The sequence below is a fragment of the Bemisia tabaci genome, chromosome 3, assembly GCF_918797505.1.
Source record: "Bemisia tabaci chromosome 3, PGI_BMITA_v3".
Lineage (NCBI taxonomy): Eukaryota > Metazoa > Arthropoda > Insecta > Hemiptera > Aleyrodidae > Bemisia > Bemisia tabaci.
Window position 1 is genome coordinate 13,976,829 of NC_092795.1, and position 16,253 is coordinate 13,993,081.

General features: G+C 36.2%; 2 long non-coding RNA genes across 4 annotated transcripts; both read left to right on the forward strand.

The window, feature by feature from the left end:
• The first annotated feature begins 93 nt into the window (after positions 1-93).
• LOC109041478 (uncharacterized) lies at positions 94-3,303 on the forward strand. The gene is made up of 2 exons (XR_011899468.1): positions 94-581; positions 2,978-3,303. It is a non-coding gene; the product is annotated as an uncharacterized lncRNA (long non-coding RNA).
• Positions 3,304-9,150: 5,847 nt separating this feature from the next.
• On the forward strand, positions 9,151-13,567 carry LOC140224204 (uncharacterized). 3 transcript variants are annotated; one of them, XR_011899467.1, is made up of 3 exons: positions 9,157-11,555; positions 12,290-12,431; positions 13,267-13,567. It is a non-coding gene; the product is annotated as an uncharacterized lncRNA (long non-coding RNA). The 3 variants fall into 3 exon arrangements; XR_011899466.1 differs by having other exon boundaries at positions 9,151-11,555; positions 12,277-13,567; XR_011899465.1 differs by having other exon boundaries at positions 9,151-11,555; positions 12,290-13,567.
• Positions 13,568-16,253: the final 2,686 nt, after the last annotated feature.

Sequence of the window (16,253 nt, forward strand, 5' to 3'; positions counted from 1 at the left end):
CTCCATGATTGATGATGTCACAAAGATGTCTGATAGCCGCTATTAATCTATCAAAAAAATCATCAGAATGTAATGGTCACTCAGAATTGATATGACGTGAATAAAATGAAATACCTAAACTCTGAACAACAGCTGAATTTTAAACGATAGAGAGGATAGAGTGGCACGATCAGAAAAAGGGAGTATAATAATTCAAGTCATCAAAAATAATTAATCAAAGTCAGCGCAACATGCTTCTTATATATTTATAAACGATTATTGTGAAAACTACTCTGGAAAATCAAGTATCCATCACGTTTGAAAAGAATCGTTTGTGTTGTATGTGAGGTATTATTGCAAAACTTATTAGTTTGCGGTGCTAGTATTTTGATAACTAGGTTTAAAACTTCCGTAGTCGATGGCTAAGTTCTCTAGAATTTGTAGACACATTTAAACTTTTAGTATTAAGCATTTAAAGAATGTAATTCTGTATATTCCTGGCTGAAGTCCTAAACCACGTACCTCCCTTGGCAGCATTGCAGACTTCCGGTCTGGTTGATACTTAAAACTGTAGCATTTTGGGTATACTTTATTTTAGACAGGTAAACTTATCTTCTAAAATTTCTTGAAAAGAGTTACAAGCAAAAAAACGAAATTTTGAGAATTTTGTTTTTTGAAAACCCTGTGTTGGGCCCATTCATCATCAGAGAAAGTACGGGTTGAATTGATAATAAGCGCAATTTTGTCTCCTTTGAAGTACTCATAAATACCACATAGCTACCCTGTATATCAACGGTTTTCGAGTTATCGGCCAAAAATCGTTAGAAAATAGTTAATTTTCTGCCCAGTTTTAGAGAATTCGGGTGGGAGGGGTCCCATAATTTATAATTTTTTTTTTTTTTTTTTTTGTTTTTTTTTTTTTGTTTAAACGGAAGTGAAAATCTGCTTTCTCCCGCACTGGATTGAGGGGGAACCGAAGTGCCCCCAGATCCGGCGAGCCCCGGGGGGGTTTTCCAGGCCCACTCCCAGGTACCAGATACCAATCGCGGCCCGGTCCGAGTGGAACGTCCCCGGGCATCGCTGTCCGGGGACCTCGGTCCGGGAGTGTGAATGGTTATGTGGGTTTGGCCTATGACGGTAGGCCCGCCAAACACTAACGACACTCCCCTTGAGATGCATCCGCACTACGCATCCCCTTTTGTCCGAGTTTAATTCCCACCCAACGGTCAGCCTACGGCCATTACCTCGTCAGGCGAGAGGGCCCCCCGCAGCAGTGTCCAGCCGGACCCCACCCTCATAGGAGCACCCCGTTGCCTCCGGAGTACCTAACCCCCGCCAGGAGGGATTTAAACCTCCCAGCAGCTCTGAGGATGGGAATCCGTACCCCGAGGGGTCCGCCATAATTTATAAGAAAACAGTTTTTGATTCTCGTTTAGGATCCTCCGTAGGTGGGAAATTTTGGTGAGAAAATTTTGCCGCTTTTAAAAACGGCATAAAAAAACTAAACAAATAGACCAAGTGTCACTGTTGGTTGATCATCTTTCGGTAAATGAATTTACGACAATAAATCTGCAACGTTGCATAGTGAATAGCTTGATTTTGCAGTTTCTCTGAAGATCGGATATCGGGGATATCTATCTCGGTTCAATCGAAAACAGGTCGTCCTTAAGCGCGTCGGAGTCAAGACCAGATGTCTCATTTCGCCTTCAATTTTAATGATACTTCAAGCACATCCTTAAAGAGCAATGTGAGTTCGAAAGCCCTGCTCTATTGTAATCTCTTGATTTTTCACACATCAACGGTATTTTTTATGCAAGTGTCTCGGTTCGATAGGGTCATGAAATTGAGAAAAACGAAGATAAGTTTGCCCAGACGTCAGGGATACATGAAGTGACATGATAGTGATACTGATGAATTTTTTTTTTATGAAAACTTCAGAGTCCGTCAAGACGGAATTGTGTCTGCGTATCATTAATCACAATCAAATTAAGTCAATTCAATAATTGTCACTTATACTATGATGTTATCGATAAGGCCCCCAAACATGTTCTAATGGTAAGCCCACATTTCCTATGCAAAAATACCAAATGGGCGGAAATCAGATGGCTTTTTAAAAAAAAGGGGAAAAAAACCTCAAGTCATTTTTTGTGGGAATGAGGCAAGGGAATCAGGGTGGGGGCGTAAATGGGCCTGCACTTGTTGAGTAAAGGTTAAAAGGCCGAAAGCGAAACAATACTACAGATTTACTGACACCCATTGAGCTTTTGAGTAGAGTCAGTCGTCTAGTATATTAGAAAAGTAATTCGATGCGAGTACAGACTTCAACTCTCACCATAATGAGGAAACTTTTAGGTTCCTGGACAACTCTAAAAAGCTCAGGGGATCAAAGAAGAGTAAGCCTTGGGAACTGACCAGCTCAGGCTTCAACCTCTAAATCTTCAGTGATCATAACAGGCAATAGCCTAAGAGTTGAAACATATCTTTTTCTTCTGAATTTCCAAGATCTGATAAACCGATAAAAACCCACTTTATCTCCTATCAACATACATCATCTCCTTTATTTTTTCTTTTTTATAACGCTTCAGCTCTTACTCTCTTTTGGTTAACATTTTCAATCTCGTCGGGAGCCTCGACCCGATCGGATCTCTTGGTCTTGGCTTGTTATGTCTCAAGGATACTCTGGCTTCAAGTATGATTTTCTTATTGATCAAGTTCTATCTTTCCTCAACTCAACTGCTTTTCTCACGGACTCTTGGTGGATCCTTTCATATCTAATTTCACTCATTCTGAATTATCTTTTCTTTTTCTAAATTCAAAATTTATGTGTGTCATTATTGTTTATGAAACTTATATTAACAAATTAAACTGTAAAGAAAACGCCAATCTTGTTACACTTCTCTATTCTCAAGACCCTCAGATTACCTAAGTAGATGCATGAATGCTAAACAATATTTTATTTTCAGCTTGTTAATTTCGCTCTCCCACTCTATTTCAACAGGTGTAGTTGTCTATCAGTCATAGTGTCATAGCTATCAACTTATTTCTCACAGAATGGAATCCAATAGGGACGTATCCTGAGTACGAATATGAATCTTACGAAGATGAGGCTCAGCATATATATTTTACCTATTACATATTATTATTTACATGTTGCATTTGACACTATACAGTATCAAAAAATTCCCCCTCACTAGCGCAAGGGATTTTCCTCAACAAGAATATCGATTTTGACCTCGTCTTTACTCTTGTCATTTACATTTATTTTATTTCATAACCATGTAAGTAATTTTAGTTTTCAAAATATATGGATAAATATGATTGTTATTGTGCGAGTTTTAATTGCTCTGTGCTATATTTTATTTCCTACTTTTATTTTGGCTAATAGTCCATACAGCACTTTGGATCAGAATAAGACACAATAAGTTTATACTATCCAGAGATTTTATGATAAAGCCAGTGAACTACAATTTGCAAAAAGTAACACCTAGCTGTATATAACTCATACATTAAAATACCCATCTGTATGTGGAAGCTAATGGGACACAAGTTTCTATAATGAATCAAATCAATCATTCCTTTTTTTAAATTGTTGGTTGAGGTGTACTTTCGAAGCGCGGAATTTGAACTCTGCAGTTCTGTGTGAAAGGTGGGTGAAGTAACGTATGATTGGGCGGGTTTCATCGGATTCAAATTGGATACTTTAGACTTTACTTACTTTTTTCTTATACTTTATTTATTACTTAAAGAGGAAGAAACAAAATGTTGCATTCGACTTTCACCGTTTGAAAAGTTCCTCTTTATAATTTAAGGAAGAATTGAGGAGAGTTTTGGAAGATTACCTACATTGTTTACTTTGGTACGTATTAAAAATAAAAACTAAGCGGCAATTGGGCATTATTCATGTCGTTTCGTTGATTCTGCTTCAATAATGATAATAATGATTAAATGAAAGACTACACTTTTCGATCAGTTTTCTTTTATTTTTCCTAACTCATTTTTCTCCACTAAAACTACTAAGCCAACTCCTTGCAAAACATTATAGTTTCTTGTAACAACACGTTTTGTGGAATGGACTGAAATTTCTCATGAGAGCTACATCTTTGAATCACAAATTCCTCGCAGGAAAATACGGGGAAAAATATATGAGGAGCAATTGAATATGAGATTTTCCTCGGTAGAATCGCAGGTCATGGAAAAGGGCGGTACCAAGCGTCCTAAACACCTAGAAGTTTACGCCGCTGAATGAGCCAATCACCTCCTTCTACATTTTATTTTCATCTATTGAGAGATTATATTTATTTATACATGATTAGAGAAAAACTTTTGTCTAAAAACGGATGACAAATTTGTTACGAAATAATATTAGGAAAACGATTTTTTTTTATTTTTTTTATTTTTGACAATTGAAACAAGAATGCTGATTCTTGGGTACATAATCTTTGATTCTGAGGCTAAATCATTAACTTAGAAAGAACAATCATAGTATCACATGCTGAGAAAAAAAGTATCAACAACAATTTCGAGAGGAAATATCAATCATAACTTAAACATGTTACACACGATAAGATAAGTTGAAAATCAATACCGGAGGGACAAAAACAATACCAACGAAAAATCAGCGAGGGTTTGTTTCCCGAAGCTCTTGGAGATCTGTCACCTCAGAACAATTTGGACACTCTAGCAGATCTGTATGATTGATAGTGCGTGGATGGCGATAACATGTTCGTCTAAACCGAACATTTGGTGTGTAAACTCTACAAAGATGACAGTAAATTCCTGTCGGCTTTCGGTTGCAGTACAGGCGTAAAGTACAAGCACAAAAATTAAATCAATGTGGTAAGGGGTGTAACATAGACAGTCACATACCTGAAAAATAATTCTTTAGATGATTTGTGCGAGAGGTGCTTGGAAAGCTCAGATCGGGGCAGCTCCATAGATTGCCACTATTCAGAGGTAACAAGAAGAGGTGCAAATATAGTTTTTCGGTTCTTAAGAGAGATGTCTGAGATTTCCTGATGCCCACATTTGAAAAGGCTGAAAGAGAAGGCGCACAAGTGCAGTTTCACCAAGCAGAAAAAATTTGAATGAAAGGACATTGAGAAATTCTTCCCAAACACTCATTTCACATAACCTTTTTCACGCAAGCTTGTTCACATGATTCCATAACTGGTCCGGTCAATTCTCAAATGAAGTTATTTTAAAGACTTCAGGATAATATTTGAATTCCTCAATTCTGCATACCCCTCCTACTTTTTAAGGTTTTTAAGGTCTAGTTACTTCATTTAGCAAAGAATAGCTCAAACTATAAAATCTGCAGCATAGGTCTCTCTTGATTGCACATGTGACTACTTTTGTCTCGTAACATCAATCTCAATGGATTGTTGTTTTCCTGCCAATATTCTAGACAACGGAAAAGGATTATTACTTTTAACTGTGTAAAAATAATAATATATTTTCTCTGTGTTGCAGGACATGTTTAATGAAAACGCAGATAAAAATCTCGTTGTGTTGTATGATATTTCATTTACTGAGATGCTATCATTACTAGACTTCATGCACCAAGGTAAAGCTGACATCGACTCTAACCGTTTAAAGGCTTTTCTCAAAGTTGCCGAAAAATTTCGCATCAAATGTCTGACTGAGGAAAATGAAGAAGGGTGTGATCTTCCTTCCATTGCATCAAATCTTCTTTCGTCTGCTAATTTTACACAATTGGATAAATCATCAAAAAGTAAGAAACAATTAAACAAGAGATACTCGAGTTTAATACAATGAATATTCGCTACAAAGGTTTGGTATTTTCAATGTGGGTGGGTAGCGTTTAGATTCATCATTTACAAGTAAATGATAAAAGAAAAAACGTGAGAGGCACTGTTAATCGCAGTGGTTATAGAAAGGCCAAAAGTAAACTGAATAATCAACGACCAGGAAAAAGGCGGTTCCTGGGTGGTACAATCTTCCGTTTCTCATCATGTTCATAATAAGCATTGTTGAATGACCCGTGGATGTTGACAACCATTTTTTTCCGGTATTATTTCCTCCTTAATAGTAAAGGACTCCTCTTTTTTAAGGATAAAGTACCAGAGATAAATCGCTAAAAAAGTAAAATGACACGGATATAGTTACGTCTCCCAAGTAAATTGATTCCCTGTGTTCTTCACGGTTTAAATCTTCCCACGTATCCATGCAATTATAAAGTTATCGTAAGGAATTTGCATTAAACAGCATGAGGATTTATTTAAATAGTTCTGTCCAAATAAGTTTGTTCCTTCGTGTCAAATATTTCAACGTTGACTCGAAAACAAAAATTTACATTATGGATGAAGGATTTTTATGATTAAATATATCTTATGTTTCGACAATGGACAACCGCATTTCAGTAACATTTGGAAAGTTTTTCTTGTGGGGTCTCTGTGCCACTTTCAATTTTCTAAGAGAGAAGCCACAAAAGACAAATCACCAGAGACTAAGGTAGAAGGCCATTATATGTGAAAAATTTAAGGGGCCACTTCATCTAAAAAAGGCTGTAAAATGTTTCTTAGATTTTTTTTTCCACTAATTTTATAGAGGAAAATCTCATGAAGAAGATTAGGTAGTCACTTTGTAATTATCATGATAAAAAATACTCGAAAAAATTGGATAAGATGAAGATCCTCTGGAAAGTGATGCACTTGCACCTTCAACTATTTCCACTCACTTTTACTAGTATTGCTCTACTGAAAAATAAATCAGTTTTCGCCATGTTTTCATCTCTTTACAATCATTTCTCAGGCTTTAAATGAGGTGGACATCTAGGGATTTTTTGAAAATGACAATAATTGCATCATTTATTATACCTAATAGAGCCGGAATTTTGATTTTGGTAATTGATGATTAAATATTTCAATTATGACCAAAAAACTAATCGATTAAGTCAAAAATGTACAAAACCGACTCTGTTGGATGTTAGAAGGATTTCTTCATACTTTTAAACACACCGCAGACCTCCAGCTCACTCTCAGACGGAAAAATGCCTGCCACAAGGTGCCTCTTCAAAATCACTTCATTAAGTATTGAGGAGGAGAGTAGGCAACTTGCTTGACAAGATTTTGGACAAATCGTATTTATACAAGCACCCATCTTTTACCTACCTGCAACGAATACTTCAAATCGATTGGCCCCTTAAAATAAGAAGGCATGTTAGACAACCGTGCTGCAGGCCGATTATTGAAACTGATAGACAAAGCTATAGACAAAGACGACAAAAGGGATTTGGAGGGATCCTATTGGTAGAAGCGGGTGGTGGCAATGGACATAGGAGGTAGGTAATGGACTAACTAACGGCAACCCACCAAAGACCCGACAGTTAATCCATCATTTTCTTCCTTAGTCTATGAGAACCAACCATGTCAACCAATAGGATCGCTCTATACTCCCTATGTCTTCTTTGTCTATCAGTTTCAATAATCGGTCCGCTGGATAGCACCCAAAGCGGGCGCCGCGCAGTGGTCTCCGCGAACGAGAGATTCAATGCCCCCAAGCAGGTCGTAAAGATCCATCAATTTTGATGCTGGAATAGAACATAAAAAACAAATTTCTTTGAATTTTTATGCTGTTTCATGTCATGCAAACAGATTTTCGATTTTTCCATTCCAGAAAAAGTTATCAGCGTAAAACTGGAAAAGATTGCTAAACGCTACCAAACTATGGTTGAATGATCAGAAATTCCATTTGGGAAAAATTGGGCCAAAATCTCAAGTTCAGGGGACGATTTTCCGACCTGTCAGGCTCATTAGGCGCTACTGTTTTCATAGGAGAGTCTTAGGTGATGCTCAGAGAGAGACGTACTTAATCTTGTTTGTATTGAAAATTTATTTCTTAACAGAAGGACTGCCATAAATAAAATGCAAGAATAGAATGATACCTCGAAATGATTACAAAGATTTCTTGAAGGCAAAGATGATGTTTTTATTGAATTCTTAATCAAATTCTTCATTACATTCATTTTCAAAAAATCAATTACTTTCCCTATTACAATGAAATTAGAATAACTAGATTGAACATGTAGTTTTGAGGAGGGAAACGTGATAAAATTTTAAAACAAGAAAAATATTTTGGCTATTGAAGGGTTATAAGTAGAAGGCAGATGGATAAAAATTCGATGAAACTCAACATTGGCCGTCCCACGAGGCACATTTATCAGTTGGCTGGACAATTACACAGATGATAAATTTCATGTTACGTGTAATGACTTAGTAGATTCTGGAAGACATTATCTAGGACTTTTTCATCACAGACAGGCCCGCCACATCCCATCTCGGGCCCTGGTACCAATTTGAGGTCCGAGCCCCAAGCACGGAGGGGGGGGGAGTCCGGGGGGCATCCCCCCAGAAATTTTAGAATTTATACGACTAATCGGACGCATTTTGAAGCTTCCATTAAGAATTTTTCCATCAATTTCTGCGGAATAATCATGTTTTTTTTTTCTACTTTCAGCACAAAATACTTGCGAATTGTTGCATTCAAAACATCTGGAAAATGTGTATTTTTTTTCGAGGGGAGAGGGGGCGTGTGAAACTATTTTCAGTTCTAAGAGGGCCAGGCCCCCCTGTACTCCCCCTTCGTTTGTCTAGGGCAAGGGAGTTGAGCCATGAGCCATTGAAGTCGAGGATGCCCAGACTGGAGACTCTTAGCATCTGACGACGGAAGAAAATGAAACGCAGTTACTAAAAATATCCCTCTGCACTGAAAATCTTGAAAATAGATAGAAATTTTTCAAGAAGTATACTTCTTTGAAAATTTAAGAAGAATTCTACAGTGTCCCAGCGTGAATATCTGAAAATCTATTCACCCTTTGCGAAATTTTTAGGGTATATTTTTCACTTTTTCTTACGAAACGAGGGTTGCATGTGAATTCGTAGTGGTTTTTCACGGGTAACACGGGCCCCCGCCGGGGCCCGGGCCCTGGTACCAGAGACCCAGTACCCCCCCCCCCCTTGTGGCGGGCCTGATCACAGAATGAATTTACTAATGAAAATACTAATGGCAAATCTTTTTGTCGATCATCTGCTCCATCACAGCTGCAAGAATTCATTAAATTGTCAATTTGCTCCTTTGAAATACGTTCGGAGAATGAATGTGTGCTCAGAGTTATTGGTTTCAACACAACATGGTTCCCGATAAGTGGTATGTTTTTAGCGCGGTTTTCTTAGTCATGATACGGAATTTTTGCAATTTTTCTAATTTCTGTTTTTTTTAATGGGTTTTCCGTTTGTGGATGCTTTTCGTAGATGGTTCTGGATGACTAATATGTTTTCAGTGTGGTTTCAAATGGTTGGAGTTTTTCAAATTTTCGGTTTTTGAGGATTATTTCCTTTCTTTTTTTTTGGACTAATTTTTGGTTTTTTTCTACCACAGAATATGTTGCAACTTGATTAACTCTTCATTTCTTCCGCCATTTTGCTCATGCTTTTTTACTTACCTCCTAACAGACTTAAAAATAGTTGATACAGGAGTTGTCTCATGGGTCAACTTTCAATTCCGAAAGTCCTTAAATTAAAAAATCCTCTCTAAATAACAGAAGAGGCAAAAAACTCGCCCACTTCAATTGAAGAAAATGGAGAATTGGGGGACTTAGAAGGATTAAAATTTTACATACTGCTGAGCAGCGTTAACTCATTTTCAAATTTTGAGGACAAAATCACGCCTTTACAATCCTACAGCTGAGGCTAAAAATTTCGACGATGTTTATTCAACACCACTCATATTTGAGAATGAACAGGGTACTAGTCAAAACACGGTATTTGAAATTTTAATCACTTACTTTATTTATCGTGGTATTGGTGACAGCGAAATTCATCACATATTTACACATTTTGGTATGGATGATATTGTTTTAAAAAATAATCCTCAAAAATGAATTGAAACAATTTTCAACATTTCGCATGCATGCGCCAAGACAATCTAGCAATGCTACGAGTAGAATTTTCTTCCTTCTTTTGGAATAGTTTTTTAGTCATTTAGCCATAATTTGGTAACGTTTAACAATCCAATATGGAGGTAAAAAAAAAATGGTAAAAATTAAATAAAATATCATATATCCTGACTATTTGTTCAACGTTTTCATAGGCTTATTTATATGGGTTATTGTTTAATTTTTACAAACTTATACAATTAAGGATGTCGTGTTAATATATGTTTCTTAATCTTTTTTTAGGGGAAGAGCCAATGGAAGTAGATTGATTGAATTCAAAGAAATGTGAAATGTGAAAATTATATGTAATTAACCACTATACGAGGTAGGTGATAATGAATGTGGTTATAATATTTCAATTGAAAAGAAGGTATCACGGTACATGTTGGGAGTTATAAAAAACGGCAGATTTAATGGCGCCGCACGACTTCTTATGCTGAAGCATTCAGCTGATAAAGAATATTGCAGGGGGGGGGGGGGTCCTAGGGGGGAGTTCCCCACCCCAGCAGGTAGCGGGAGCTACTTGTTACTTTCTCGCTCCGATAGGGTAGAGAGGAAGTATTGTCATCTTCTAAGAAAGAAAAAAAAAAGTAACGACTTAAGTAACGACGAAAGTAACGACTGTCACTTTTACGAATGAAAAAAAAAAAAAAAATGCTAAGTTTCTCTTATCATTGATTCTATAGGAAGAGGCTTGTTAAGTTTTTACCTCAACGATATTCGAAGGAATGGTTTTGATAACATGAGGGTAAAGTCTAAGTCTTTTTGCAATGGTATGTATCTCTTCGATGGCTGAATGATTGCATGCGGTCGCATTAATGAGAAGACCATTCATGAAAACCAAAAATGAGATTGCCTCTTGCTTTAGTATCAAATTTATCATGACAACGTATTTTTCTCTTTCCACTCTGACTATAAAGTGAAAAATGTGTTATGCTGTAAAGAACCCCCAAAAAATATTCCCGGGAAAGTTTTCAGCTTGGGTCATCCGGGGCAATAAGTTAGTCCATTAAAGTTTACCATCATCAGTAGGCCATGCTTCATCGAGCCTTTGATTTTCATTAGAGGCAACAATCACATCACGATGAAACCAAATGGAAAATATGTGAAATGCTGACCGAAAATTTTAATGAAATAAAGAGAAAAATATTTCACGGCTATAAATATTAACACATCATAACAATCACCAATAAGTAAGATTTAAAGCATGTTAAAGCAGACTGTAAAAGCGCGACACGCTGTCCGCGGATAAAGGATGGAAAATGATCCAGGATTTTATACAAGCAGAGTTTATCACGCCATGATCAATGATATTACAAGATGTCTGATAGCCGCTATCAATCGTTCAAAAAAATCATCAGCATGTATTGGTCACTTACAGAATTGATATGACGTAAATAAAATGAAATACCTAAACTCTAAACAACAGCTGAATTTTAAACGATAGAGAGGATAGAGTGGCACGATCAGAAAAAGGGAGTATAATAATTCAAGTCATCAAAAATAATTAATCAAAGTCAGCGCAACATGCTTCTTATATATTTATAAACGATTATTGTGAAAACTACTCTGGAAAATCAAGTATCCATCACGTTTGAAAAGAATCGTTTGTGTTGTATGTGAGGTATTATTGCAAAACTTATTAGTTTGCGGTGCTAGTATTTTGATAACTAGGTTTAAGACTTCCGTAGTCGATGGCTAAGTTCTCTAGAATTTGTAGACACATTTAAACTTTTAGTATTAAGCATTTAAAGAATGTAATTCTGTATATTCCTGGCTGAAGTCCTAAACCACGTACCTCCCTTTGCAGCATTGCAGACTTCCGGTCTGGTTGATACTTAAAACTGTAGCATTTTGGGTATAATTTATTTTAGACAGGTAAACTTATCTTCTAAAATTTCTTGAAAAGAGTTACAAGCAAAAAACGAAAGTTTGAGAATTTTGTTTTTTGAAAACCCTGTGTTGGGCCCATTTATCATCAGAGAAAGTACGGGTTGAATTGATAATAAGCGCAATTTTATCTCCTTTGAAGTACTCATAAATACCACATAGCTACCCTGAATATCAACGGTTTTCGAGTTATCGGCCAAAAATCGTTAGAAAATAGTTAATTTTCTGCCCTGTTTTAGAGAATTCGGGTGGGAGGGGTCCCATAATTTATGAGAAAACAGTTTTAGATTCTCGTTTAGGATCCTCCGTAGGTGGGAAATTTTGGTGAGAAAATTTTGCCGCTTTTAAAAACGGCATAAAAAAACTAAACAAATAGACCAAGTGTCACGGTTGGTTGATCATATTTCGGTAAATTTATTTACGACAATAAATCTGCAACGTTGCATAGTGAATAGCTTGATTTTGCAGTTTCTCTGAAGATCGGATATCGGGGATATCTATCTCGGTTCAATCGAAAACAGGTCGTCCTTAAGCGCGTCGGAGTCAAGACCAGATGTCTCATTTCGCCTTCAATTTTAATGATACTTCAAGCACATCCTTAAAGAGCAATGTGAGTTCGAAAGCCCTGCTCTATTGTAATCTCTTGATTTTTCACACATCAACGGTATTTTTTATGCAAGTGTCTCGGTTCGATAGGGTCATGAAATTGAGAAAAACGAAGATAAAGTTTGCCCAGACGTCAGGGATACATGAAGTGACATGATAGTGATACTGATGAATTTTTTTTTTATGAAAACTTCAGAGTCCGTCAAGACGGAATTGTGTCTGCGTATCATTAATCACAATCAAATTAAGTCAATTCAATAATTGTCACTTATACTATGATGTTATCGATAAGGCCCCCAAACATTTTTTAATGGTAAGCCCACATTTCTTATGCAAAAATACCAAATGGGCGGAAATCAGATGGCTTTTTAAAAAAAAGGGGAAAAAAACCTCAAGTCATTTTTTGTGGGAATGAGGCAAGGGAATCAGGGTGGGGGCGTAAATGGGCCTGCACTTGTTGAGTAAAGGTTAAAAAGGCCGAAAGCGAAACAATACTACAGATTTACTGACACCCATTGAGCTTTTGAGTAGAGTCAGTCGTCTAGTTTATTAGAAAAGTAATTCGATGCGAGTACAGACTTCTCTCTCACCATAATGAGGAAACTTTCGGGTTCCTGGACAACTCTGAAAAGCTCAGGGGATCAAAAATAGTAAGCCTTGGGAACTGACCAGCTCAGGCTTCAACCTCTAAATCTTCAGTGATCATAACAGGCAATAGCCTAAGAGTTGAAACATATCTTTTTCTTCTGAATTTCCAAGATCTGATAAACCGATAAAAATCCACTTTATCTCCTATCAACATACATCATCTTCTTCATTTTTTTTTGATAACGCTTCAGTTCTTACTCTCTTTCGGTTAACATTTTCAATCTCGTCGGGAGCCTCGGCCCGATCGGATCTCTTGGTCTTGGTTTGTTATGTCTCAAGGATACTCTGGCTTCAAGTATGATTTTCTTCTTGATCAAGTTCTATCTTTCCTCAACTCAACTGCTTTTCTCACGGACTCTTGGTGAATCCTTTCATATCTAATTTCACTCATTCTGAAATATCTTTTCTTTTTCTAAATTCAAATTTTAAGACTCTCATTATTGTTTATGAAAATTATATTAACAGATTAAACTGTAAAGAAAATGCCAATAATCTTGTTACAATTCTTTATTCTCAAGACCCTCAGATTATATAAGTAGATTGCATGAATGTTTAACAATATTTTATTTTCAGTTTGTTAATTTCGCTCTCCCACTCTATTTCAGCAGGTGTAGTTGTCTATCAGTCATAGTGTCATAGCTATCAACTTATTTCTCACAGAATGGAACCCAATAGTGACGTATCCTGAGGACGAATATAAATCTTACGAAGATGAGGCTCGATGGTTATGAAATAAAATAAATGTAAATGACAAGAGTAAAGACGAGGTCAGAATCGATATTCTTGTTGAGGAAAATCCCTCGCTAGTGAGGGGGAACTTTTTAATACTGTATAGTGTCAAATACAGCATTTAAATAATAATATGTGATATGTAAAATATATAAGAAGCGTGTGTAAGTAATTTTAGTTTTCAAAATATATGGATAAATATGATTGTTACTGTGCGAGTTTTAATTGCTCTGTGCTATATTTTATTTCCTACTTTTATATTTTGGCTAATAGTCCGTGCAGTGCTTTGGATCAGAATAAGACACAATAAGTTTATACTGTCCAGAGATTTTATGATAAAGCCAGTGGACTACAATTTGCAAAAAGTAACACCTGTTTATGACTCATACATTAAAATACCCATCTGTATGTGGAAGCTAATGGGACACAAGTTTCTATAACGAATCAAATCAATCATTCCTTTTTTTAATTGTTGGTTGATATGAGATTGTTATGAGGTGTACTTTCGAAGCGCGGAATTTGATCTCTGCAATTCTGTTTGAAAGGTGGGTGAAGTAACGTATGATTGGGCGGGTTTGATCGGATTCAAATTGGATACTTTAGACTTTACTTACTTTTTTCTTATACTTTATTTATTACTTAAAGAGGAAGAAACAAAAAGTTACACTTTCCTTTCACCTTTTGAAAAGTTCCTCTTTATAATTTAAGGAAGAATTGAGGAGAGTTTTGGAAGATTACATTGTTTACTTTGCTACGTATTAAAAATAAAAACTAAGCGGCAATTGGGCATTATTCATGTAGTTTCGTTGATTCTGCTTCAATAATGATAATAATGATTAAATGAAAGACTACACTTTTCGATCAGTTTTCTTTTATTTTTCCTAACTCATTTTTCTCCACTAAAGCTACTAAGCCAACTCCTTGCAAAACATTATAGTTTCTTGTAACAACACGTTTTGTGGAATGGACTGAAATTTCTCATGAGAGCTACATCTTTGAATCACAAATTCCTCGCAGGAAAAATACGGGGAAAAATATATGAGGAGCAATTGAATATGAGATTTTCCTCGGTAGAGTCGCAGGTCATGGAAAAGGGAGGTACCAAGCGTCCTAAACACCTAGAAGTTTACGCCGCTGAATGAGCCAATCACCTCCTTCTACATTTTACTTTCATTTATTGAGGGATTATATTTATTCATACATGATTAGAGAAAAACTTTTGTCTAAAAACGGATGACAAATTTGTTACGAAATAATATTAGGAAAACGATTTTTTTTTATTTTTTTTATTTTTGACAATTGAAACAAGAATGCTGATTCTTGGGTACATAATATTTGATTCTGAGGCTAAATCATTAACTTAGAAAGAACAATCATAGTATCACATGCTGAGAAAAAAAGTATCAACAACAATTTCGAGAGGAAATATCAATCATAACTTAAACATGTTACACACGATAAGATAAGTTGAAAATCAATACCGGAGGGACAAAAACAATACCAACGAAAAATCAGAGAGGATTTGTTTCCCGAAGCTCTTGGAGATCTGTCACCTCAGAACAATTTGGACACTCCAGCAGATCTGTATGATTGATAGTGCGTGGATGGCGATAACATGTTCGTCTAAACCGAACATTTGGCGTGTAAACTCCTACAAAGATGACAGTAAATTCCTGTCGGCTTTCGATTGCAGATGCAAGGGAAATCTTGAATCGAGTTTTCGTTTCGAAATTCAGCGTTTTTCTCTTCAACGCGCCTTCTTTTCCTTAAAACTCTCTTGGTTTTGTACCTGATTCTTTTCACGCGATCAGTCATATTATTCTTCCGACACGGCATTCTTAAGTCTGGATTACTTTTGTGAATAATGGCCAAACTGTAAGTACCTCCGCGATTGGTAAAAATCTGGCAGAAGGAACCGCTAGAAGTAAAAATGCATTTGTATTAATGAATAAGAACGTAGTAGACAAATAATTTTTTCATTTACAAGTTTACGTAGGTAGATATTTGACACGATGAGCAACGCTTGAAGGCAGTTTTACTGTGATCCGTATTTTTATGAATTGCAAGATAGGTATGCAGTCTTTATTATTTGCATATCATCAATAACAAAGTAAAATGAAAAATAGGTATTGAGACACAGTTCGAAAAACGTGTTGAAGTCAGGGAAAATGTGATTAGATGCGAGGGAAAAAGTGAGATTACCCTATGGATCGTATTCGATATGGCTCGATGTGTTGTTTGGTTCAAAGCATTACCTGAAACAAAAATTTAAGGATTTAAGCCGGATAAGCTGAAAACGAGAAAATTCTTATCAATTTCACTTTTTATTGCCGTATTGTACTCATAAGATTAAAAAAGCCGTTACGCCAGATTACGCGATGGACTTTATTTGAGGTTATATTAACATATTGAATCAATCTTTATGGATGCAACCTCATCTATTTGATGT